This window comes from Bidens hawaiensis, unplaced genomic scaffold, assembly GCF_021521415.1.
Source record: "Bidens hawaiensis isolate Kalapana, Puna unplaced genomic scaffold, B.hawaiensis_p1.1 tig00041254_1, whole genome shotgun sequence".
In the NCBI taxonomy this organism is placed as follows: Eukaryota; Viridiplantae; Streptophyta; class Magnoliopsida; order Asterales; family Asteraceae; genus Bidens; species Bidens hawaiensis.
Window position 1 is genome coordinate 51,475 of NW_027497309.1, and position 25,366 is coordinate 76,840.

General features: G+C 34.5%; 1 pseudogene; it reads right to left on the bottom strand.

Moving 5' to 3' along the window:
* Positions 1 to 200: 200 nt before the first annotated feature.
* Positions 201 to 24,326, bottom strand: LOC143592809 (sinalpyl alcohol oxidase Nec3 pseudogene; annotated as a pseudogene).
* Positions 24,327 to 25,366: the final 1,040 nt, after the last annotated feature.

Below are 25,366 nucleotides of genomic sequence, written 5' to 3' on the forward strand. Positions count from 1 at the left end.
TACAACAAAGTAAACTAAAATAACATTTAAGACACAGTGATAAAGCCCTTTTTATTTAAGTTTTAATTATTTAGTCGTTATTCATGTATACATGATTAATTTGGTTTTTCATGTCTACATATTAAATTCAGCCCCACACAATACATGACTGTGTGTAAGCATGTCTTATGTCTTTGAACACATTACATAACTAAATATATTTATCCCCTTGGGTTGCTTATTTTAGTGCCCATATACCGGCCTAGCATCATGACGGTTGCCTGAGGGTTGGTTCCGGGTGAATCAGACAATACTGAACTATCAACTATCCGTAAGCCATTAATTCCAACAACTTTCAAATCGCTATCAACAACCTTGTTCACCAAGCATCCACCATTGAAATGCCAAAATGTTCTCAACGTTTCACGACAAAATGCATTCACCGTATCTTCACTTGATAAATTTCTAGGTAACGAGACACCAATGAACTTAAAATATTTTGAACCATCACGGTTAGTAAACTTGTACAGCTCCATTGCTTGTGTTCTCAACATTTTGTCAGTAGCGTGCACGGCATCAGCACACTGAAGAAGGTCTTCCGGCTTAGAATAGTAATTAAACTGGACTTTCGGGCTAACTGTAACATCATCCGCAGATTTCAAACTGAGTGCACCAACTGAGAGTGGTCTAGTGACCTCGGCACAAATTGATACAACACTTAAGTTTAATGGAGGGCATGGATCAGGAAAGATTATTGGATTTGCAGGCGAATCAAATGGGGTCACACCAGAAATTGTCTCTATATACGGACCATTATTCATGATGCCAACCACTCGGCCTCCAACATCCGCCAATGGAAAAGGGACAGAAGACTAATCCCTAGACGTTGTTTATCAGCCATAAACTGCCCTACATAAGGTTGATCATGAACAACAGTTATATTTTGTGACAATAAATATGACTTTGGTCCTACTCCACTTAATAACAATAGTTGTGGGCTTCCGATTGCACCAGCACTCAATATCACTTCACCATTTTTTCTTATACGGACCTCATGACGCCTTCCATTAGAATCATGGTATACAACGCCATTCGCAACTACATCTGAAACATTAGTAAAATCTTTGATAAAGATTTGATTAAAAACGGACAACCATTTAACTGGACCGGCTAGAATGAGAGGGAAACTTGATAGAAAAGGCTGCACAAACTTACAAGTGGAATTACGACCCAATAGTGGCGAACAGTGGTGAACCTTCGATGAGAACGTTGCCGTGAGGTGGGGGTGGGGTTGGAGAGCTCAAAATTTTGGTCAAAAACGAATAAATTTACACTACTGCGAAAAAAAAAAAAACAGAGCGTCTGGTTTCCGCCAGAGTCTGATCTCATTGCCAAAGAGTTTCCATTTATTTTGCATTTTTGAATTCTTTAATTTTTCATTGTAAAAATTGTGAATCATTGATAACCTTGATTTACTCGCCTATTTAAGTAATTGACAATTTTTTATTAGCAGAATTTTGCAATAGAAACCTTAAAAAGACATGATTTATAATGCATTAGTCATCAAGTTTCGTAACAATTTCTTTTGAGAATTTCTCTGTGTTTATATTCGGGTTTCCGCTTGGCATCAATTGTGGTTCTAAAACAAAACTATAATTGTGGATTTTCTAAGTAACAACTCGATCAACAGTTTAGATAAACATAAAGTTGTTGGGTTCGTAGGCCTTATTGGCCAGGTTTATTATTTGAAGTCAAAGAGGAGACGGGTGCAGGCGACCGGCCCAATTGAGTTTTCTTGTTTAATAATTTACAAACCCTAGTTCATTCTCTATTTAAAACAACGATATGTATTTGTAATCCCTTGTCACTCAATAAAGAATACCTAGTTGCCACCTGTAGACGTAGGTCAGTTTAGACCGAACCACGTTAAATCCTCGTGTTCGTTATTGTTTCGTGTGTTGTGTTCCGTTTCGTGTGTGCGTTTAATCCTAACAAGTGGTATCTAGAGCTTAGGTTCGGATCACGCCTCGAAGAACACGTAGAACCATCCCGTTGCCGCCGCACCAGAATTGGTATTAGGGTCCCGCCGGTAGACTAGCCGCCGCCACCCTGTTTCTGTTGCTGCCGCTCACCCCGTCGTCATCTGCAGGTCAACGATTAGGGTTTCGTAACCCAGCCATAATCACCTGCTAAGTCCGACCACCGCAGAAAGGAAAAGAGATCGTCGGCTAGGGTTCATTCTCAGTCACCGACGACCTATGTTGCTAGTTCTGTTTGAAAGCCATTAACCAGAGCATCATCGCCGTTCGCCGCCACTAAGCAGAATTAGAGCAGACGTGGAAGGATAGGAATTCAATTTATTTTCTTGGTCGTTGTTGGGTGTTGTTCTTGAAGGCTAGAGAATGGAAAAGTATATTGTTATTATTTTCTTGGGGCTAGTGACTCATGGAAAAGTGAAAGATAACCTTTTCTTCTTTGTTGTTATTCGTGGGGCAGAACACCAAAGTAAAACGAAAGATTCTCTTTTTTATTTTTGTTTTGTTATTTGACCAAGAGATTTGTTTAAGAAAAGTATGAGCCAATAACAGTTCAATCAAGATCCTATTTTTGTTGAAGAACAATTGTTAAGTTAGAAGAAGTGTTAAAGAAGCAGTGAACCAGTGTCAACCGCGCTTGACAGGTTTTATCGTTTCAGTTTAAAGTTTCAGTTTCTGATTTTCAGTTCAATATTATGTTGCGTATAAATAGGTTGATTTTTAACAGAGTTCAGTAGAACAGTCGTTAAGTTCAGCCCGTGCCATTGTTGTGTCTGTCTCTGTTTGTTATCCAGGTTTCCGTTTTAGTCATTGTCATGGAAGAAGACGGAAATGTTTCGATACAGAAGTTTGATGAACAGAAGTTTGGTTGGTGGAAGATGCAGATTGAAGCGCTACTTTGTCAGAAAGACTTGGATGTAGTGCTTGAGGATGAAAAACCAGAAAAGTTGTCAGAAGCAGATTGGAAGAAGTTAGATAGGAAAGCTAGGGCTTGTATTACTTTGTCGTTGTCGGAATATGTGGCGTTTAACATCATGAAAGAAACCACAACGCGTGGTATGATGGAGGCACTATCCAACATGTATGAGAAGCCTTCAGCAGCAAATAAGGTCTATCTTATCCGAGAGCTAGTGACAACAAGAATGAAAGAGGGTGGGTCAGTTACAACGCATATTAATAATCTTAATTCGATCCTGTCCTGCTTAGTGTCAGTTGACATTTAGTTTGATGATGAAGTTCAAGGCCTGTTGTTATTATCCTCTTTGCCCGACAGTTGGTCGCAAACAGTGACAGCGGTTTGTAGTTCGTCTACAAAAATTACTTTTGATGGGATTCGGGACCTGATTCTTGGAGAAGATTCAAGACGCAGAAGTTCAGGTGAATTATCAGGCAATATGTTTGTCACAGAAGGCAGAGGTAGGGGAAAACAGCGAGGCAGTGGGAGTATGAAGAGGAGTCAATCTAAGACTCGTAAAGATATAGTATGCTGGAGTTGTAAAGAGAAGGGACACTTCAGGAATCAGTGTCCGAATGGTAAGAAAGAGGTGAACGTTACAGAAGACGACACAGATGACGGGGTCAGTAGTAATGAGGCTTTGGTTTGCAGTGTTGAGAGTAACGTTGATGCTTGGGTGATGGATTCTAGTGCATCGTTTCATGCCACTCATTGTAGTGAAACGATGAAGAATCTTAAGTTTGGGGATTTTGGAAAGGTTCGACTGGCTAATGATGATATTCTAGAGGTTACGGGTATGGGAGATGTTGATTTGATAACTTCAGCCAGTAGTTCTTGGACTTTGAAAGACGTGAGGGTTATTCCAAGTTTGAAGAAACGTTTGATTTCAGTTGGGCAGTTGGATGACCAGGGGCACGATGTTAAGTTCGGGAATGGGCAGTGGAAAGTAGTCAAAGGGAATCTCGTGGTTGCTCGTGGCAAGAAAATGGGTTCATTGTATATGGTCGGCATGTCATCAAAAGGAGTGGATCCAGTTTTGGTGAAAGACAAAATCAGGTTCATAGAATCTCGTGGGCAGAAGAAGGTTCGTTTTGCAAGTAACAAACCCAGAGCCAAAGTGAAGATTCAGGAGCTAGGAAGGTTAAATCAGTTGAGGGACATCGTGACAGTGGGAGCACAGGTCGTGTTTCAGTTACAGTTTCAGGTCAACAGTGGATAAAGAAAACTAGTATTCCAGCTGTAAAAGTCTCTCTAATGAATTACTTGCTGAATATGGAGAGTGTTTGTTCTCAGGTTATCTCAGGATCCGGTAGTTCGTTACAGTGGGAGCCGGTAGGGACAGAGAACGGGTCAGGGGCAGTTTTAGCCGTGACTGACGTGTTGGAGCTTCGGGGAGCTACAACGGGCCTTCAGGTTAATTGATGAGAAGGCGGTGGCAACTAGAAGATGTTTAATGTTCGGATTACAAAAGTACGATCAGGAGTGCAGACGAGAGTGCTCAAGGTCTCCGAGTGGGAGATTGTTGGGTTCGTAGGCCTTGTTGGCCAAGTTTATTATTTGAAGTCAAAGAGGAGACGGGTGCGGGCGGCCGGGCCAATTGAGGTTTCTTGTTTAATAATTTACAAACCCTAGTTCGTTCTCTATTTAAAACAACGATATGTACTTGTAATTCCTTGTCACTCAATAAAGAATACCTAGTTGTCACCCGTGGACGTAGGTCAGTTTAGACCGAACCACGTTAAATCCTCGTGTTCGTTATTGCTTTCGTGTGTTGTGTTCAGTTTCGTGTGTGTGTTTAATCCTAACAAAAGTCACACAAATAATGGAATAAAGAAGAACCTGACAAGTTAGACGGGGAGAATATAACTCGATCAACAGTGGCCTTCGCGACCACCTTTAAATTTCCAGGGTGAGCTTTGTTGAGGAGTTCTACTGCACCATGTCATATCCCAGACCCATCAAATGTAGAACCAGTAACTTTGGTGCCTTTTAGGTGATCAACAGTAAAACCATTTGTTGGACGAATTCCGGATTCCAATAACGCATTTAAGGTAGAATTTTGCCAAGTATTTAACTGTTGAGGTTTTTTGACAATAATGTCTTCTACCCACTCATAGGCTTTTATAACACTTTCCATATCCCATGGGATACCTGATTTGTTATAAAAGTATTCATCACCTCTTGAATAGTATCCAAAGTTTACCATGCTGCTACCTCCCAGGCAATTTCCTCGATTGTTTGGAATTCCATCTTCAGAAGTAAAAGATTGAGCTGTTGAGTTTCGGTCATTTGCATTAATGACATTCATTAGAGAGTTGGTTTCAAATAAAACGTTGGGATAAGAGTTTGCAACACCGCCTCGCTCAAGAACAAGTACAGAATAATTTTGCGATAAGGTTGTGGCTAGAGGGAACCAGCGGTCCCCCCTCCAACAATTATATAATCATAATCCTGTGCTGGGGTGAAGTCTCTGGCATCATGCGTGGGGTAACTTGCATCTGCGTCACATAGAAGAAATGGTGATCATTCTCATAAATCAGTAGTTGATCAAGGATATCACATGAAGAGATGGATTTGCATTAATTGGTACTAATGGCAGCGCCTCGTGCTTGTGGTACCCAAAAAATTCGATATTGGTAGTGAACCATCACACATCACACCATCCCCGATTATTTGATATATATATATACACACAGGGAGGTATATTTTGAGAACCATGTTAAATTTTAATAACTTAAGAACTTCAATTATAGGCCACACATTTAATTAAATGGATTGGAATATGTGGTTGAAATTAAATCTGGCAAAAAAGTCAAAGTAGGAGAGAGAATAAATATGTAAGTGATTACACTAACTTTTACGTCCGTTACACATGTGTAAAAAGTCGACTCGGTGCGTAAAAAATTGTGTAATTTTTTTACGTGTATGTAACTTACATATATTACGCATGTGTAAAAAAATTCGAAAAAAAATTCGTTCTACTGAGTTCTTTCGAGTTCTTAAAACTCAAATGGGTTCTTAATTGAAATCTCCCCTATATATATATATATATGCTAAGTATAAAATGAAAACCCACTTGAGTTGTGAAAACTTTAGAAACTCATTCTCAACTATATGTTTTTAATTAATGTTTAAATCTTGTGGTCCACAATTAAAGTGAATAAAAAATGTAAATATAAATATAACTTTTTCTCTCTCCTGAAAACATATATAAAAATTAGTAAAGAATGTTAAAAAATAGCAAAACATTTTTTTCTAATGTTTCGTATTAAATGTTACAACATATATTACATGTAACAAAAAAAAACGATGTTACATAGGATTTTCGTCGGTTTTCACAACTCAAATGGGTTTTCATTTTAACCTTACCCTATATATATATATATATATATATATGGGTGGGATCTAGTAAAAACTCCTCTTAAAGAGAAAACTTAAAAACTCCTAAAAAACTATTTTTAACTTTTTTTAAAATTTTTTTGAAGTTTTTTTTCTTTCATTATTCTTATATGTTGTTATTGGTTCAAAAAAAAACGTCGGTAATCTCGTCGGTATATGCAAAAGTGTTTGTATCGCATAGAATACAACACTATTGCATATATTTGATACACACTATTGTATATATGCAATATAAAACTAATACACACATCGAATACACATTAGTACGTATGTGTAATACAACATTAACGCACATGTGCACCACATTGAATTTTATTTTATTATTATTTTTTTTCCATATAATACAACACTACTACACATATACAATACACAAATATTGAATATAAGCAATAAAACACTATTAAACTCAAAAATACATAGTAATACACATGTGTAATACAACGGTATCGCACAGTAATACGTATGTGAATCACAACGGTTTGTTTTTATTTTTTTCGAGTGAAATATAAGAAAATATAAGAATAATGGCTAAAACAGAATTTTGAAAATATTTTTTTATTTTTAATTAAAAATAATTCTTTAGCAGTTTTTAAGTATTCTCTCTAAAGGTAAGTTTTCTCTTGATCATCTCCATATATATATATATATATATATATATATATATATATATATATATATATATATATATATAGGAGAAGTATAGTTTGAAAACCCGTGAAAACCCTATGTAACATCGTTTTTTTTTGTTACATGTAATATATGTTGTTACATTTAATACAAAACATCGAAAACATAAAAAAAATGTTTTGTTATTTTTTAAGTAATTTTTATATATGTTTTCAGGAGAAAGAAAATGTAAATAAACTTTTGTATTTTTAATTAACTTTAATTGTGGACCATAAGATTTAATCTTTAATTGAGAACATCTCAATTAAAGATTAAATCTTATGGTCCACAATTAAAGTTAATTAAAAATACAAAAGTTTATTTACATTTTCTCTCTCCTGAAAATATATATAAAAATTACTTAAACAATAACAAAACATTTTTTTTATGTTTTTGATGTTTTGTATTAAATGTAACAACATATATTACATGTAACAAAAAAAAATGATGTTACATAGGGTTTTCACGGGTTTTCTCAACTCAAGAGGGTTTTCAAACTATACTTCTCCTATATATATATATATATAGGGGAGATTTCAAATAAAAACCCCTTTAAGTTTTAAGAACTCGAAAGAACTTAGTGTAACAAACATTTTTTACACATACGTAATATATGTAGGTTACATATACGTAAAAAAATTACAAAACTTTTTACGCACCGAGTCGACTTATTACATATGTGTAACGAACGTTTAAAGTTGTGTAATCACTGTATATAGTTATTCTCTCTCCTACTTTGACTTTTTGTCAGATTTAATCTCAACCATATATTTCAATCCTTTTAATTAAATGTGTGGTCCAGAATCAAGCTCTTAAGTTTTTACAATTCAACAAGGTTCTCAAAATATCCCTCCCCTATATATATATATATATGGAGAGGATTAAAAGAAAACTCATTTTTAGATAAAAAAAACTTAAAAACTCCTAAAGAATTATTTTTAATTAAAAATAAAAAAATATTTTCAAAATTCTGTTTTAGCCATTATTCTTATATTTCACTCGAAAAAAATAAAAAAAAATAAAAATAAAAAAAAACAAAAAAAACCGCTGTAATGCACATACGTATTATTGTGCGATACCGTTGTATTACACATGTGTATTACTATGTATTTTTGAGTTTAATAGTGTTTTATTGCATTAATTCAATATTTGTGTATTGTGTATGTGTAGTAGTGTTTTATTATATGGAAAAAAAATAATAATAAAATAAAAGTCGATGTAGTGCACATGTGTGTTAATTTTGTATTATACATAGTACTAATGTGTATTCGATGTGCGTATTAGTCTTATATTGCATATATACAGTAGTGTGTATCAAATATGTGTAATAGTTTTGTATTCTATGCAATATAAACACTTTTGCATGTATGCAATGCACACTATTACACATGTGTACTACACCGATGAGGTTACCGACATATAAGAATAATGGAAAAAAAAGAAACTTCAAAAAAGATTTTAAAAAAATGTTAAAAATAGTTTTTAGGAGTTTTTAAGTTTTCTCTTTAAGAGGAGTTTTCACTTGATCTCACCCTTATATACATACATACATACATACATACATACATATATATATATATAGAGGTAAATATCCAATACAATAATGGCTTATCATAAACTATGTACGTGATTTTCGTCACCACTGATTTCAAAAAAACACACAGTTGTAAAATTGAAATTCCTTAAATTTTGTTTCCATCCTAATTAATCGTCTGTGTGAAACAATTCAATTTTGTTCGTGAATTACGTTGATCATATACCTTAACTTTTGGATCGAAAGATGCAAACTACGTCAATTTTGAAGTTAACATGTATATAGGATTCATATTGTTAAATTGATGAACTCTGATCCACAACTGAGCAAGGAAATCAATCTAAACCATGTATGACACATCAATTGATCCTCATATCACCCTCAATTTCTGAACTGAACATGAATTGAAAGTATCAGAGCGTTTAAATGTACAGTGTGTAGTAGTTTATTCTAGTGTTTAAAGTTTTGTTCTAAGTTTTAAATGAGTGGTGGGTGCATTGCATTATGAGTGTTTAAAGTTTTTTTTTCTAGTGTTTAAAGTTTTTTCTGATCGTATACATGTATAGTGTGTATTTTGTTCTGGGTGTTGTTTAGTTTTGTTATAAGTGTTTAAAGTTTTGCTCTAAATGTTTAAATGTAAAGTGTGTATTTTTGTTCTGAGTAATTAAAGTTCTGTACTGAGTGTTAAATGTTTGGTTCTGAGTGTTTAAAATTTTGCACTGTTCATGAATTTGTCTAAGTGTTTTTTAAATTTTATTTGTTTTTAAAAACCTGCATATTTTATCTATGTTTTCAATCATATTATTCACTTGTCCCAACCCTAACCAGGGCTCACTGAATCAGAGCTTAACTGAGGGTATTATTCTTTAATTTCATAATTATTGATGATTCTACTTCCTCCTACACATCAATTCATCAATTTAATTAATTAAATCATCATTTTTGTTCGATTTAAAGATTCTTGATGTTCAACGACGTTCTATTTGGATTTTACTCCTGACTTAATGACCAACGTAGACGATGTTAGCAAAAAGTACGAAAATAGCATGATGTTTGAAGCATCAAATGTTCTATTGTTAAAAAATTTAAAAAATATACTGTAGTTGCGTAGTTGGCCAAACTTCATATATGAAAATGTCACTTAACTCCATGTTAAAACAAGGATAAATTAAAAAAAAACATAATACAAAATGATCGTTTTACCCTTAATTTTAACTACCAAAATAGATGGGATTAGCAAATATTTAAATATTTTTATTATATTTTAGAGGTTGAGTCGGGTGATGTACTATAGTGGTATAACTAGGTTATTGACCCGTGTACGACACGGGCGGAAAGATAGAAATCGTCAAATAAGCACATAAATAATTTCAAACGACAAGTTATTTTTTAATATATTTTTTTTAAGACAACATGATTTTTAATTGCAATTCATATTCATACGCAAACAAAGTGTTGAAATAATAAACTTACAAAGAATGACTTTACATAGCAAAATGTTTACGAAGAAAATTTAAAACTTAAAAACATAAACTTCATAACTTTAAAAAATAATATTAACAGAAAACAAACTACACTAACATTAGTCTTGAAAGTAAGCAAATCAAAAAATAAGCATTCAGGAAAGATTTCCGATAAGCATCCAAGAATTAATCGAACTTCTTTTCTTCCTGGACCAGGAACACAGTTGATGACATAAACATTCATGCACCAATCTAACAAATATGTGACTAACTGACTACGAAAACTGTTTTTTACATTTTATGAAAAGTCTTGCACCCTAATAAACTAAAGCACGTCTAAAGCACATTTAAGAATCAGAACCATAAGCAAATCAAAACCTTTTAAATATGACATGTTTTGACCAGAATACAATCGCTACTTTTTAAAAATGACACATTTTAACCTGAACCAAATCGATATATTCTAAAATTGACCCGTTATGACCCGAACTAAATCGATACGATTTTAAAAAGACCCGTTGAAACCCAAACGAAATCGGCACCTTTTTATATTGGTTCGTTGACTAGAACTAAACAACTGATACCCTTTTAAAATGACTCCTTTTGACCCGAGCCAAAGCAAATCAAAATATTTATAAAATGACCCATTTTTATAAATTAAAGTTGAAATAACACACTTGAAGACTTAGAAGAAAAATGAAGGTAGCACGTACAACGCTCTTGGCTTTTGAAATCCTTTCTACCAAATGTAAATTTATTATTACTGGTTATGAAGATACAAATATATATATATATATATATATATATATATATATATATATATAAAGCTTCAATCACTTCAACCTACTTGAAAGTTGAAACTCATGTGAACCTTTCACTTAATTAGTGAACCCTCCATATTTTTTCATTTTTCAACAGGCATTAAAACCAAACACCAAACAAACTAAATACAAGTTGAAACGAAACTAAATATAAAAAAACTAAAAAAATCAAAACCGAAATCCTAAATAAAACCAAATACCAATAAAACTAAAACAAAAAACCGATAGCAAACTGGAAAACTAAAACTGATAAATCTGAAACCGATCCAAAATTAAAACTGTAAAAACAAAAACGAAAAACTGAATAAAGTTACCTAAAACGAAACAAAAAAAATCAAAATCGAACAAAAACGAAACTGAAACGAAACAAATTTATAAAAACTAAAACCGAACAAATATCAAAAACCGAAATGAAACCAAAATAAAAACTAACTACCATGAAACTTTGAAAAGAAAAGCCCAAACTCCTTAAGAAATACATGTATTAATAGTATAGTATATTAGAATATGTTAAATGTAATTAAGTTGAATATAATTTAATATAATTTTGAATTATTTCATTAGTAATAAATTATAAGAATGCATATTATTAAAGGAAAAAGTTATTCCTTTAACAATATACTAGATGAACTTGAACTCATAACTCCTTCATGTAAACAAGTTAGACTTGCTAAACAATTAATAGTCGTAAGCTCAATTAACTTATCCAAAAATTTGGTAAAAATTAGTAATAGACTCAAACATGATGTTTATGCTTATAACGTTGCATGTTGTTATATGGTGTTCTTTTGTAACAAGTTCGAATAGTAACACTAACTTACGTTAGCCGAAAACTTATTAGGTTTGTGTTATATAATTTTATGACAAATTAAAACAACCATTTATAAAATTAATAAAACAAACCTAAATATGTGTAAAATCTATCTGAGAATGTGTAACTTAATAGACTAAAGTGCTAAAAGTGTCTGTGAGTTTTGGTCAACAATACGACTTTTGTTTAAATTTTTTTTTATTTTATTTTATTATTATTTTTATCATTTAAATTTGGGTCATCATGGTTTCACACTTCTTGACAATTACATCTAAATCATTAACTTCATTTAAAGATCTGTTAACTATTTCTAAAAAACCAAAATACCCTTTTTTTAAATTGTTGTTTTAAAAAAAAAAAATTCTTAATAAAACTAAAAAATAATTATAACAAATATAGATACGTTCTCTCTCTCTCTCTCTCTCTCTCTCTCTCTTCGTGCATACCTCCGCCATAATCATTCTCCGGCCACCGGAAGACCACCACAACAGTCACCACCTACCCTGCCTTTTCACTCCCCCACTCACCCACAGTGGTCTTCAATCTTGATACATTGCTCATCCATAGGTGCGGCTCACCATATCACTGTGTGAAACAATTTCTTTGAAAAAATTTGGAACCGTAAGATCTGATAGCATAGGGTTAAACTTGAAACACCTTAAGAATTACATATACTTTTGATTTTGAAGCTTCCATGACCTTTACGACCACCAACAGGAGCTTCATTGCTGGTATTACGGTGCGATGCCTCAAAGGAGGCAGCGGAACGCATATCCGGTTAACCAGAATTCAAAATAACCTCTGGATCAGGAAGAATGCAAGGCGTTGGTGGGATTCAGTGGTGGCCCAACCAATTGGTGGCCTAAAGCGAAAGAAAATCCGTGGCCCTTACCCAAAGTTAAAGAAACTAATTTACAGAATTTATAATTTTTGTTTTTAAAATTTACCGAGGGGCTATCGTGTTTCATATATGAAACTATAATACTTTGGATTTTCAGTTAGGAAATAACATGATGTCGTGATGTATATAATACAGATTCAAGGTAGATAGCTAGGGAAAAATGAAAACAAAATAAATAAGAAATGATACGGAGAATCAACAAAAATTAAAAATACAACTTAACTGAGTGGGAGTCGAACTTAGGTGGGAGTTGGAATAACTTTAATTATGGAAGTTAAAAATCAACTAGATAACCACTAGGCCAACGCGTAATATTGTATCACTTATCAATTACACATATTAATAGATGATTCTTTATATATAAAAATAGTTAATTTTAAACGGGGGCCTTAAGTCGTAGCTTGGCCCAACACTACTATTGGGCCGGCCCTGGTGGGATTTCACCAACAGTTGTTGGAATAGGAAGGTGGAGTGTTGTTGGAGTTGTGTGATGCCATGTGAGATGGGTACCGAATTTTTATTCATAGTGGTGCCTGGACTCCCTGGAAGTAGAGAACGGTGGGCAGTGACTAACAATGGCTATGCTTCTTGCAAATGGTGGTCGGTGAACCGTGGTTGTATAAATAGAGTTTAGACTTAGATCACTTCATACTGTTGGGGAAGTATGGTTAAAAAGTGATTAAAATAATAAATGAAGTTAAAAGACAATTTTACCCCTGATTTAATGATTAAAATTAATGGAGTTAGCGATTTGGACTTAATTGTCAAGAAGTGTGAAACCACAATGGCCCATATACACAAAAGAAGTTTTTTTGGTATGAAAGTTGCATTATTGATCAAACAAAAGCCCGAATATGTGAATTAACTAAAATCTATCCTATGCATTTAAAATAACGGTTAAAATGCGGGTGGATAAAAATTTATCCTATACATCGCTTCACACCACGTCGTCAACCACCATCCACCATTATAATTCATTTGTATCACGAAGTCGGACCAACACTTCACCCCATCTGTAAGGCCCCGAACCCGGTGACCCTACTTTAGCGTCGGATTTACTCATAAACACAGTTCTTCAAATCAGAGTTTATTAAAACTTTTCGCGGAATATAAAACATCAATCATTTGTTACAAAACATTAAATCTTTTCTTTGATACCATAACACAAAACTTTATATTTAAAACATCTTTACTTCTTTCTTCAGATGCCAGCCGTTCAATCCATGCCATGCGTCATCCTCATGCTAGCCCTGTAATCAGCTCACCTGCGTGCATACTAAAAGTCAGCTACGCTGAGTGAGTTCTAGTTGATCGAACGACATACAATACATACACATACATACTTATCCGTAGATACATATCCATACATCATTAGTTACCCTTCTGTTCTACGTACATACTTGCTACCATACATACATACATATCTACAATCACTAACCTCAGTCTACCGGGAGTACGTTCATAGTCCGCCGACTATACCCGTACTCAAGGTTGTGAACACGTACAAGGTTCGCAGTCCTTACCTATGTTCACCATTTATGGTACGTACAAGGTTCGCGTTCCTTCCCTATACCATAATACATCCACAACACGTACAAGGTTCACAGTCCTTCCCTATGTTGCAACCTAATTCATAGCACGTACGAGGTTCGCAGTCCTCCCCTATGCTACAAAATCAGCACGTATAAGGTTCACAGTCCTTTCCTATGCTGACATACATCCACAACACGTACAAGGTTCGCAGTCCTTCCCTATGTTGCAACCTAATTCATAGCACGTACGAGGTTCGCAGTCCTCCCATATGCTACAAAATCAGCACGTATAAGGTTCACAGTCCTTTCCTATGCTGACATACATCCACAACACGTACAAGGTTCGCAGTCCTTCCCTATGTTGCAACCTAATTCATAGCACGTACGAGGTTCGCAGTCCTCCCCTATGCTACAAAATCAGCACGTATAAGGTTCACAGTCCTTTCCTATGCTTACATCTATTATCTACATCACGTATAAGGCTCGCAGTCCTTAACTACGCCATCACCTGCCAAGTCTATGTCCAACAGGAGTTAGAGGGATTCGCCACCCTAACTTACTATGTCGAACGTAGGACTCACATACCATTCGTGTACCTGTATACACATACTTCACATATACAATAATTACATTATAACATAAGAACACTCTAGGCGTTCTTTACATCATTCATTTAACAACCATACCCCTTGTCGATACGTGCAATATCCGAAGATCGTTCACGCCCCGGCAAGTATTCATTTGAAATATTCGTACATCTTCCATATATAATATTCGTACCTTCATTTATAACCTGACAGTACGCGCAATATCCGAAGATCGTTCGCGTACCGACAAGCAATCATTCATACCTATCACATATATCACATATGACATACACTTATCACTTAGGATAAATGTATTAACAACACATCGAGTATGCACACAGCCCCGAAAACATAACAAGGAATGGGGCTAGAAACTCACCTGAACACGGTTACGTTCACCGTTAATCGTAATCCCTTTCTTCAGTTGTGCACGGCTGACTGTATAACAAGTATACATATCAATTAACTATCACTACTCATATCATCTTTCTAGTCTTAATTACTACCCACAACGAACGGGGGTCCGGGGGCAGCGCCCCTGGCAGCGGGGTCTAGGGGCGGCAGCCCCTAGCAGGGTCCAAGGGGCAGAGCCCCTGGCTGGGGTCGAGCTGACTTTAGGCGAAGTTAACCCTCGGGCGAACTTAGCTCTAGGCGAAGTTAACCTTAGGCGAACTTAGCTTTAGGCGAAGTTACCAGCTAGGCGAACTTAGCTTTACAGCGAAGTTGCCATCAGGCGAACTTGGCTTCAGGCGAAGTTGTCATCAGGCGAACTTGGCCTCAGGCGAAGTTACCAGTTAGGCGAACTTAACTTTACAGCGAAGTTGCCATCAGGCGAACTTAGCTTGCAGGCGAAGTTCATCAGGCGAACTTAGCTTGCAAGCGAAGTTCATCGCTTTGAAGGCGAAGTTGCCCAGTTGCAGGCGAAGTTGTCCAGATCAGCCGCTGTTCGGTTTCTGTCCAACATTTTGAGCGATTTTAACACCCTTGCTATGGTTCAATATCACCCACTACGCTTCCCGACCATTTTCGGTCGCTTATACACTAAAAAGCTTGGATCTTTAAACTTCAAAGATCAAGAATCATACCTTTTTGAGCTTGTTTGGATCTCGTTTAACTTGTTAACACACTAATCGCTCTCTCTCTCTCTCGGATCTGCCCGTTCCTCTCCTCGGCCCGGCGGCGGTGTAGATGGTGTGTGTGTAGAAAGTAAGGAAATGAAGATATTTTTGGGTTTATGGGATATTTATATCCCTGAAATCCCATGGACCTAAGGCCCATTCTCATTTAACCCGTCTCCATTAATCCAACACTAGCCCGACTCATACCAACTCCTACTCTATTATTTATTTCCTGACAACCCGAGTAAACTTTCCCTCTATTAGTAAGTAATATAATTAATATCACTTTGAAATTTCGGGATGTTACACCATCACAACCATCTATGTCTGACTTCTGGTACGTACCACCATAGGTATACTATAACTTTCGTAAAGTTTCAAACCCGACAACCCAGCCCATTTAAAATTTTGGATATGTTTTGGATAGTCTTGAATTAATAAAATGATACATAATCATGGTTTATGTTATTGCTATTTCCAACCTCGATCGCAAACCTCGTTTTCAAGAATTCTATGGCCAAATTTGCATTTAATCAAAGTTTGGGGATTAAAAGTACCAACAAAACTAAAATTCTAATTTTTTTCTAGTGATTCACGCATCGTGACGAGATTCTTCCGATCCATCACGATACGTGAAGGATCTCGGGTTCGTAATTCCCCATTTTGGTAGCGCTATGCGACAATATCATCTAGTCACGTCACGATATGCAATGGACTAACGTTCTGGAATAATCTAGGGCCCCATGTGTTGCGATGCCCATATTCGAGCCGGTGGTGATACGCGATGCAACTTGCTGCCGGTTAATCCTGGCCGACACTCCAATATCTCAACCAAATCCTTTCCAATTCTATTTGTTTTCTTGATTGTTCTTGACGACATGAATGTGGACATGCTTTACTTGTCAAATTAGTTATCTTTTCCATAAAGTTGTTACATTGACTGCCAATTTAGTTATTTCCTTCTTAAAACATATTATTCACCAAATATTCTAAATATAACGACCTAACTCATTTAATTTACGAATACCTTTATAACCATACCTACTGCTCAATTACTACCACTCTCAAATCCTCATTCAATTTCTTGTTTTGGTCTTCTCTTGCAGTGTTTTTCATTGTTTGACTTCACAAAGTCAAACTACGACCCAATTCTCTCTTCTAGCCTTTAGGCCGAAAGATGAACGTTATTTTCCTGTTATTTTAAATCTTTGAATCAAATTCTCCCTATCAAATCAATTGAATTGAAGGGTTTTCACATTCAATATGAATCAATTGATTTTTATGGTTTATGTTCTAATATTTGGTGTTTTACTCGGTTATTCATGAAATTCGTTTTAGTTTCTTATTTGTATGACCTTATTCTAATTCTTGTACTATGGACATGTTGGAACCGAGTTCGCTCTCATAACGAGTTCCAGAGAAAACAAACCAAACACTCATTTAAAATCTTTATATGGCAAATCTTTGATTTGGTTCATTTATTTTTATCGAACCAAACTTATAAATAAGTTAACTAATTTTATTAGGTAAACTTGATTATGCAAAACCAAAACCTAATATTTTTACGTCAGTCATTAAATATTATTTATCTTAAAGGAAATATATATTTTTCATTATTATGATTTTAAAATGCCAAATCTTAACTAGGCTTGTCCACTTGTGTTTGTTGTTCCTTCAAATATTAATTAAACCTTCTTTATCTTAGGATTACTTATAAAACCGAACTCTTTCAGTTCACTCATTTAAGCTTGCTTATTTTACATCTTTTGATTTTACTCGTACGGGCGCGCTTCCGGTTGAGTTTACATACCCCTTTTTTCGCATTTAACTACTCACGTTTTAACTGCATCTATACAAACACAACTCGATTAAATGTTTATGTTGACTATTGCATGCTTTATTTTTATACCTTATGATTATGTGTTTAGTTTTAGTTAGGCCTCATCTATCCTCATCTAGTATGATTATACACTTACCCCAGTAGTTTGGTTTTGTACCAAAATGAACGGGTCCAAGTCTATTTTTGTTTGTTGTTATATATTTGTAAATGTTTGTAGTTATCATCATTCGTATGCGAGTTATAATATTGTATATATAACTACACGAAACTTATTTATTCTCACCAACTATTTCGTTAGTTGACACTCTCTGTTTTTATACATGCTACAGGTATAAGTTCTTGATAGATTGGCAAGATCGAAGATAATCTAGAAAACCTATAGGTTATCAAATAAAAAGTTAGTTCTTATGTTTTCGAGCATGAGGAGTACCTCTACCTTTAGACATGCGATAGGTACAAGTGTGAAGAATCGAAGAACTCAAATTTTGAGTTTGATTGAGTTTGAACGTCGATTAAGTTGTTGATTTAGTTTTATGAATGAATTTGTGTTAGGGGTTAGTTAACATGATAAACTGATTCAAAGGGGTTAAAATAAAAAAATAAATAAAAAATAATCGTTTTACCCCTGACATCACAACCAAAATAGATGAGGTTAGCGAAGAGTACAAACTTGAAATGCCTTAGTGTTTAGCTGAAAAATATTTAAAAAAACATACTGAAGTTGCGTAATTAACCAAACCTCAAGTATGATAATGGCATTTAACTCCAAGTTTTAAAAAAATGGGAAAATAAATACACATAAAATGACCGTTTTACCCCTGACTTAACTGACAAAATAGACAAGGTAGAAAAAGTACTAAAATGACATGTTTTTGAAACGTGAAATGTCCAGTTGAAATTAAATTAAAAAACGGTATTAAAGTTGCGTAATTAAATAAACAACATGTATGAAAATGACAGGTAACTCAACTATTATTTTAACTAAGAGATTAAAAGTATCTTTTAGGTATTCCATCTTCATAACCAGAAGAACTAAGACAAATAAAGTGGTTCGAAAAAAAAAAGAAACAATGCAGGGAGGAGCTATTCCAAGTGGAGTTGGATCCAAAGCCTACAATTTGTCGATGAAGAAAGGTTGATAGTTGATTCGGGATCTAAACAAGTACACATGTAGCATCCAAAATGAATTTAATTTCTTAGAATTTATAAAATGAAAGTAACTTAGGTGATAAGTTTTCATCAATTGCCCCCATATAACACACGTGGCTGTAAACTAGTTTTATAAATATAAAATTATAAATTTGTAACCGTTAATTTAATTTATTTTTTTATTTTCTTGCCTAATTTGAAATTAAATGATTCAGGTTTTCTTATCTTTAAATTTTTGCGAATTCATTCTATTGATGCTTTTTGTGTTTTTTATATATATGTTATGCTCTTAGAGAAAAAGACCTTTAGTCTAAAAGAAACACAAGTAATATTAGTTAATCAACTAATTGTTTGTTTTTAAATGTTTTCAAGGTTCTTTATGGTGTATCTCATGAAGATACTATCAAACTCTAATTTTATCCAAGGAACATCAACTAAAAGTCAAAGTCTCTACAATAAGGTTTTTGCGAGAATGAAGGATTCTAAATCATCAACTATTGTTGATGAGGAAGAACTTCACTAAATTACTGATTCTCCGACAACAATTGTTACAGAAATTGAGCCCAATGCTCAAGGTGATCAAAGTGCTCAACCTAGCATATTGAAACCCACACCTACCACCAAAAAGAAATCATCAAAGAATACCACAAAAGCCAAATCCAAAAAGAACCCAAAAAGGTAGTTCAAAAGGCTGAGGTGCCTGAATTACTTGTGGTAACACAAAGGCCACAAAAGAAATTATCTTTTGTTACTTCCTCACAACAAGTCACACCTCTACCCAAGCCAACTCCTCATTCCTCCTCACAAAAGGAGACTGTTGTAAGCAATTGGGAAACACAACAAAGGATTGAAGGGCTAATCAGCACTCTAACTCTAAGCCCCTTTTCCAAGGATACTTCTTTTTCACCCCCATTATATCATCACATCATAACCACTGAAAAAACAGCTCAAGTAATTTTCAAAAAGTCTCATATCATTTAAAGCAGTCTTTTCTTCACCCCATCACCTAAAAGGTAAACTTTAACCCAAACTAATGATGTTGAGACTGGCAGTACAATCCCAGAGCTAGAGGAGGAAAATGCCCCTCTTAGTACAGGTGGTTGTGATATGGGATTATGAGCAACTACTACAACTGTTGAAACAACTACTTCTTAGTTGGACAGTAGTTTAGGAACTCGGACTCCTATCCTAGCAACAACTGCTGATATTCTTATATCAAAACTAGTTGGAAGTCCCCAGTATCAAGACAAAAGGGCATCTGAACAAGTTCAAGATGTAAATTCTGATCTTGTTTCACATATAACTATTGATGTAGGTAAAACTACTGAAAGCAAGTTTACAAATGAGTATATTAAATTAGTTGATGCAAAAATTACTAAAGAATTACCAGATCAAATCAAAAGTTTGAGTTCTGAGGTCTTGCAGCTCAAGAAACTCATCACCAACATGACTGAAACTCAAGTCCAATAACCGTAAGATCACACCAAATTGTTGGCCTCCATCCGGAGTGAATTTCAATCCCGCATCCACCAATTAGTCACTAAACAACCACCAACTATCAAAGCTTAAGCATACAAGAGGATATAACCACCTTTTTCACAGAGTATGCTGAGCTAAAATCCTTTCTCACTTCTTAATTCCATATCTTACAAACCAAAGTCAACACTGATACCACTATGCTTAGAAATTCTTTAAACACTCTTGTAACTGAGTTAAAAAAGAAAATGGTGATCAAAGGAATCAGTTGCAGAGCTTAATAGAAATAGCTCCTCCTGCTATATGGTTTAAAGAGCAAGTTGATGTTGCTGTTGATGCCAAAAAGGGGAGAGTATTTTGGAAGCCTCTCAAAAGGCAGCAGAAAAGAAACCAGACGAATTTACAAATAAAGCTGCTAAAGAGGCTGCTCAGTTGAATGAGACGTTGAGGAAAGAAAGAGAGGCAAAGGACATGGCTTTAGTCAGAAAATTAAAGAAAAACCTGATGAAAGAAGCTCATCAAAGAGTAAAAGACTAAAGTCCATGTCTAAAGGTGGTAAAATGGTGGAAAGAGCAAACCAAGACCAGTTACCTAAACAACTTATGAATCAGAAGATATACTAGTAGTGTCCTAAACTACTGATGCTCATACAACTGTTTCATCAACAGTTGATACAAGACCAGTAGTTTCTCAAACTGCTGATGCTGCTGATGTTCTACAAACTACTGATGCTCCACAAGAACCAATAGTAGTTTAAGAGACTATTAATGCATCCAAGGTTCTACAAGAATCAGCAACTATTCCAAAGGTTTTGCTGTAACCTTGAAGTCAAAGCCTAATCAACAAAAGGCTTCTGACATTGGTTTAAAAAAAAAGAAAGCTGATCCTCCAAAAGGGGATGATTCACCACCATCCCCTCCTACCAAAATGTTCAAAGCCTAGAAATGTGGAAGATTTAATAACTCATCAAGAGAAAGAGGTTGCAAGAGCTTTGGCAGAGGCTGATAGGATTATGTTTGATAAAGAAGTTGCAAGACTGCATTAACAAAAGCTTCTGAAGACAATAGACCTAGAATAACAAGCATATGAAAGAAGCTTGATTGTGTCTGAGAGACCAATAGCTAACAAACAACTATTGATGGAAGCAAAGAAAAATGCTCTTATATGGCTTCAAGAGCATGCAAAATACAAAGTCTCTATCTACAAGTTCAGAGGTTAGACCTATGAAGAACTTCAGGCTGAATGTGGAAGAATAGAGAGACTCATTGAATAAGAACCTAATCAGGATCATCCTGAACCTGATTGGGATGTATTAAAAGAAAGTATCTCTAAAGAAAAGGAGAGAGAATTTTTAAAAATGAAATAGAATTAGCCGAGGCTAATTTTCAATCAGAAAAAGAGACTGCTAGATTGGGAACGGATAAGCCAAGGGCTTCTTATAGGTATTTGGTACAACCAAAAAAAAAAAAAAAATTCCAAGCAAATTCCCTGAACCAAAAGTTTTACCAGAAATCAAGCTCCCTAAAAGGCAAAGAAAAGGTGAAACTATTGCTCTGGTCACTTCAAGAACTATAGAAAGGATCAAGGCAAGGAACTTGGTCTTACAAGCCAAAAGAATGAGTTTGACTGAAAAAGAACTACAAGCCATCAAGGATCTTCACAGAGACTCCAAGATGGGATTTGAATTTGATATCCAGTTCATGCCTCTTCATCGTTATTATCAACATCAGCTGTACCTCCAACTAAAGTTCAAAGTCAGATAGATTCTAAGGTTTTCAAGTGGAGTAAACTCAAGAATAGTTCTTTAGTAACTCTAGAATTTGATTCTAGCATATCATAAATGGTAGATCTTCAGGATGTACCCATGTTGGATTATGTTTTGTTAAGGACTTTAATAGACCTTCCACGCAGATGGAAGAAGATGATAGTCTAGTAGCTGAATTTGTGAAGTTCATTAGGGAATCAGCCAAGAGAAGACTATCTAGATAATACAATGAAGCCAAAGAATAAATGGTTCTGGCATCATCAGATCAGGGGGGATTGTTCAACCTAGAAAAGAACTGATGGTTAGAAACCAAACAACTAATGATACAAACATTAGTTGTTCTCCATTAAGGTGTTTTGACAAACTGCTTCTCCAAACATCTGACTTAGCGAACTGCTGATATGAAAGAACTGAAGACCCAAAAACTGTTCAAGTAAACTATTAAAGACCCAAGCAACTGATGACTAACAAATGGTGGCACAAACATCAGTTGTTTCAGCAAAGATCAATAGTTAACATAAGATTCTTTTAATAGACAATTGTTTGTACGGTTCATCAGTAGTTTGTAACTAATTTGTTAAATGTCATTTTCAACTTTAGCTCATCAATTGTTTCACACATGTATATAATGAAGAAGAGAGTCTCTTATTCATCAACACTTCACACATCACAAAATTCTGATTAGTGTACTGTTGTACCAGAAAATCAGACTGAATGATGAGCTAAGACTGAGGAAAAGCAATAGACTATAATCATTTGATTATAGTTAATGCATGATTGTCTTCCATATGAAATCTCAAATAGCTTTATGATTTCTGCCGCTTATTTGCTTTAAACAATACTAATTAGTTCATAATTCAAATATGTATTCATTTAAAGTAATACTAATCCTTTCAAAGGATTAAATAAGTTGTTTATTGTTTTCTTAGTGTAATTGTGTTTATTAGCTTAGGTCCCAACAATTTTTCAATTTATCCTATTCATGTTTATCCTATTCATGTTATTACGTTGTAGATTTTAATATGTTTTCATTCATTTAAGTTAGAATCTATTTTTTTCACACACATATATATTTAATATAAGAGTATTTTTGTTTTTTTAAATTGATATATAAACTACAAAATACTTTACAAAAATATATACACACAAACTAACACCCAAGTTTGGAAGGGTTTGGAGGTCTTACGTCCACATCTGACAGACAACGATTTCGCCGTTAAATAAAAAACAAAATAAAAAAATAAGAAAAAAAAAACACAAATAAAAAAATAAGAAAAAAAAACACCCCCTTTTGTTGAATTCATAGCCAAGCACTTGCTTTCCAAAACCAGTAATAATTAGCATAAACTAGGAGGTTTACCCGCGCTTTGCGACGGGGTCATGAAATTGATAAGTTGTTGGTACATATTGTCGGGTAATTATCTTATATATCCAAGTATTGTCGGGTAATTATCTTACATATCCAAATATCAGTTGTTCATAGTCGAATTTCGCAACTTAACACACCCCAATCCATAGTCTTTTTCGCAACTTAACACACCCCAATCTGTAGTCTTTTTCGATCATACCACCAGTCCACCATGTCTTAACACCCTCTTTTTCCTTCTTTCTTTCTTTTTTTTTTTCTACCAAAATTCCAGCTTCAACCAAAATAACCAAATTGTAATCACAATTATCACAGCCACTGCCATTTTAAAGTAAAACTATCAATTATTCTTAACATTGTTGAACTAAAACTAAGATAACGATAATAAAATCACTACTGGAATAAGATCACAAACAATCAAAACAGTAGAGTACGCATATGAATCAAACAAATCTAAACGCGAAAATATGAAACAAAAAAGGAAGTCATCATATAACCAAATCTAGACGGAGGAGGTTACAACAAAAAAAAATAAAGGTAGTGAAAATTACATCAAAAACACAAATCGAAAAATATCAAAGAAACAAATTAGCTCTCAGAAGCTCATCATCAATGAGTTATCGTAGTAAGGAGGCTTAGATAATTCGAGAGGTATCATCATAGCCTTCAACATTCAAAACCGCCACCGAATGCGTCGCCATCTGCGGCCTGAGTCGTCGGCAACGGCAGGCTAACGGTCACGGCGTTAGTATCAACGAATCAAGCCAACAGATTCAAAGTAGCCATTGCCATATAGAGAAACCAATAGACTCAATGTCGCAGCCGCCTTAGACGGTCGAAGCTGCCGGCAATAGCAAGCAAACATCACGGCCTCATCAACGATCGCCGGAGCACTGCCACTAGTAGGCGGCCACCGCCTAGGGTTCATTAAGTGAACCCGACAACAATCATACCGGTGCAAAACAACAGACTCGATGCCTCCGTCGCCATAGCCCCGTCAACAACAGTCAACGATTATCCGTGAATTTTCCATCTCTTTCGGTTGGATCTTAAAGAGAGGGATTTTAGGGAGAGAAATAGAGGTGAGAGACAGGTGATAGGAAGAATGAAGAAATCAATGAATAAAGTTAATAACACGTATCACAGATGTTGAACACGTATCATAGAACGTGTCACAACTCTAATGCATAATATGCTTGTAATGTATGCATAAAAGATGCAATCAGTAGAACAGTAACAAAATGTGAGAGACTCCACTTTCAAATTAATATATAATAGATAGGTGCCCGCGCGATGCAGCTGGAAACATAGACCGTTTGTAATGGTTCGGTTTCTGTTTTGGTTTTGTATGACAAAAAACCATTACTAACGTTCTGGCTCACAATTTAATTTAAAAATTATCAAAACCGAATCGCAAACACCGCTATGTAAAATATCAATCCTTTTTAACTAAAAAGAACTATAATAATATCATACTCAAATTAAAGAAAATAAAATACTTGTTTTTATGGTGCAATTTAAAAAAAAAATCTAAACATATGAAAAAATTATAAACATTAAAAATCATGGGTGGAAGTTAGGTTAAAAATAAAATTTAAAAGAATATATGGTTAAAAGTTAAAGGGTCAATATTGTAACAACTTTTAATATATTTTATATTAGACAACTTTACCCCTATACTACATGCTTGTAGGTTTACATTATGCTTTGAATTTTGTAAATTACTTAAAATTTAAGTGTCTTAATTTTTCCATGAGTGGTATATTTTATATATATATATATATATATATATATATATATATATATATATAATGCTTATTAAAGACTAAAGTTAAAGTTTGGTTAAAACAGTTTATCAATAGTTTAAGGGATATTGGATTTTAATAATACTAACTTTGACTCGTTGGCCGAGCGTTATTTCAACTTAAAAATTTTCCTCTAACAATCCCCCAACTTGCAAACTATCTT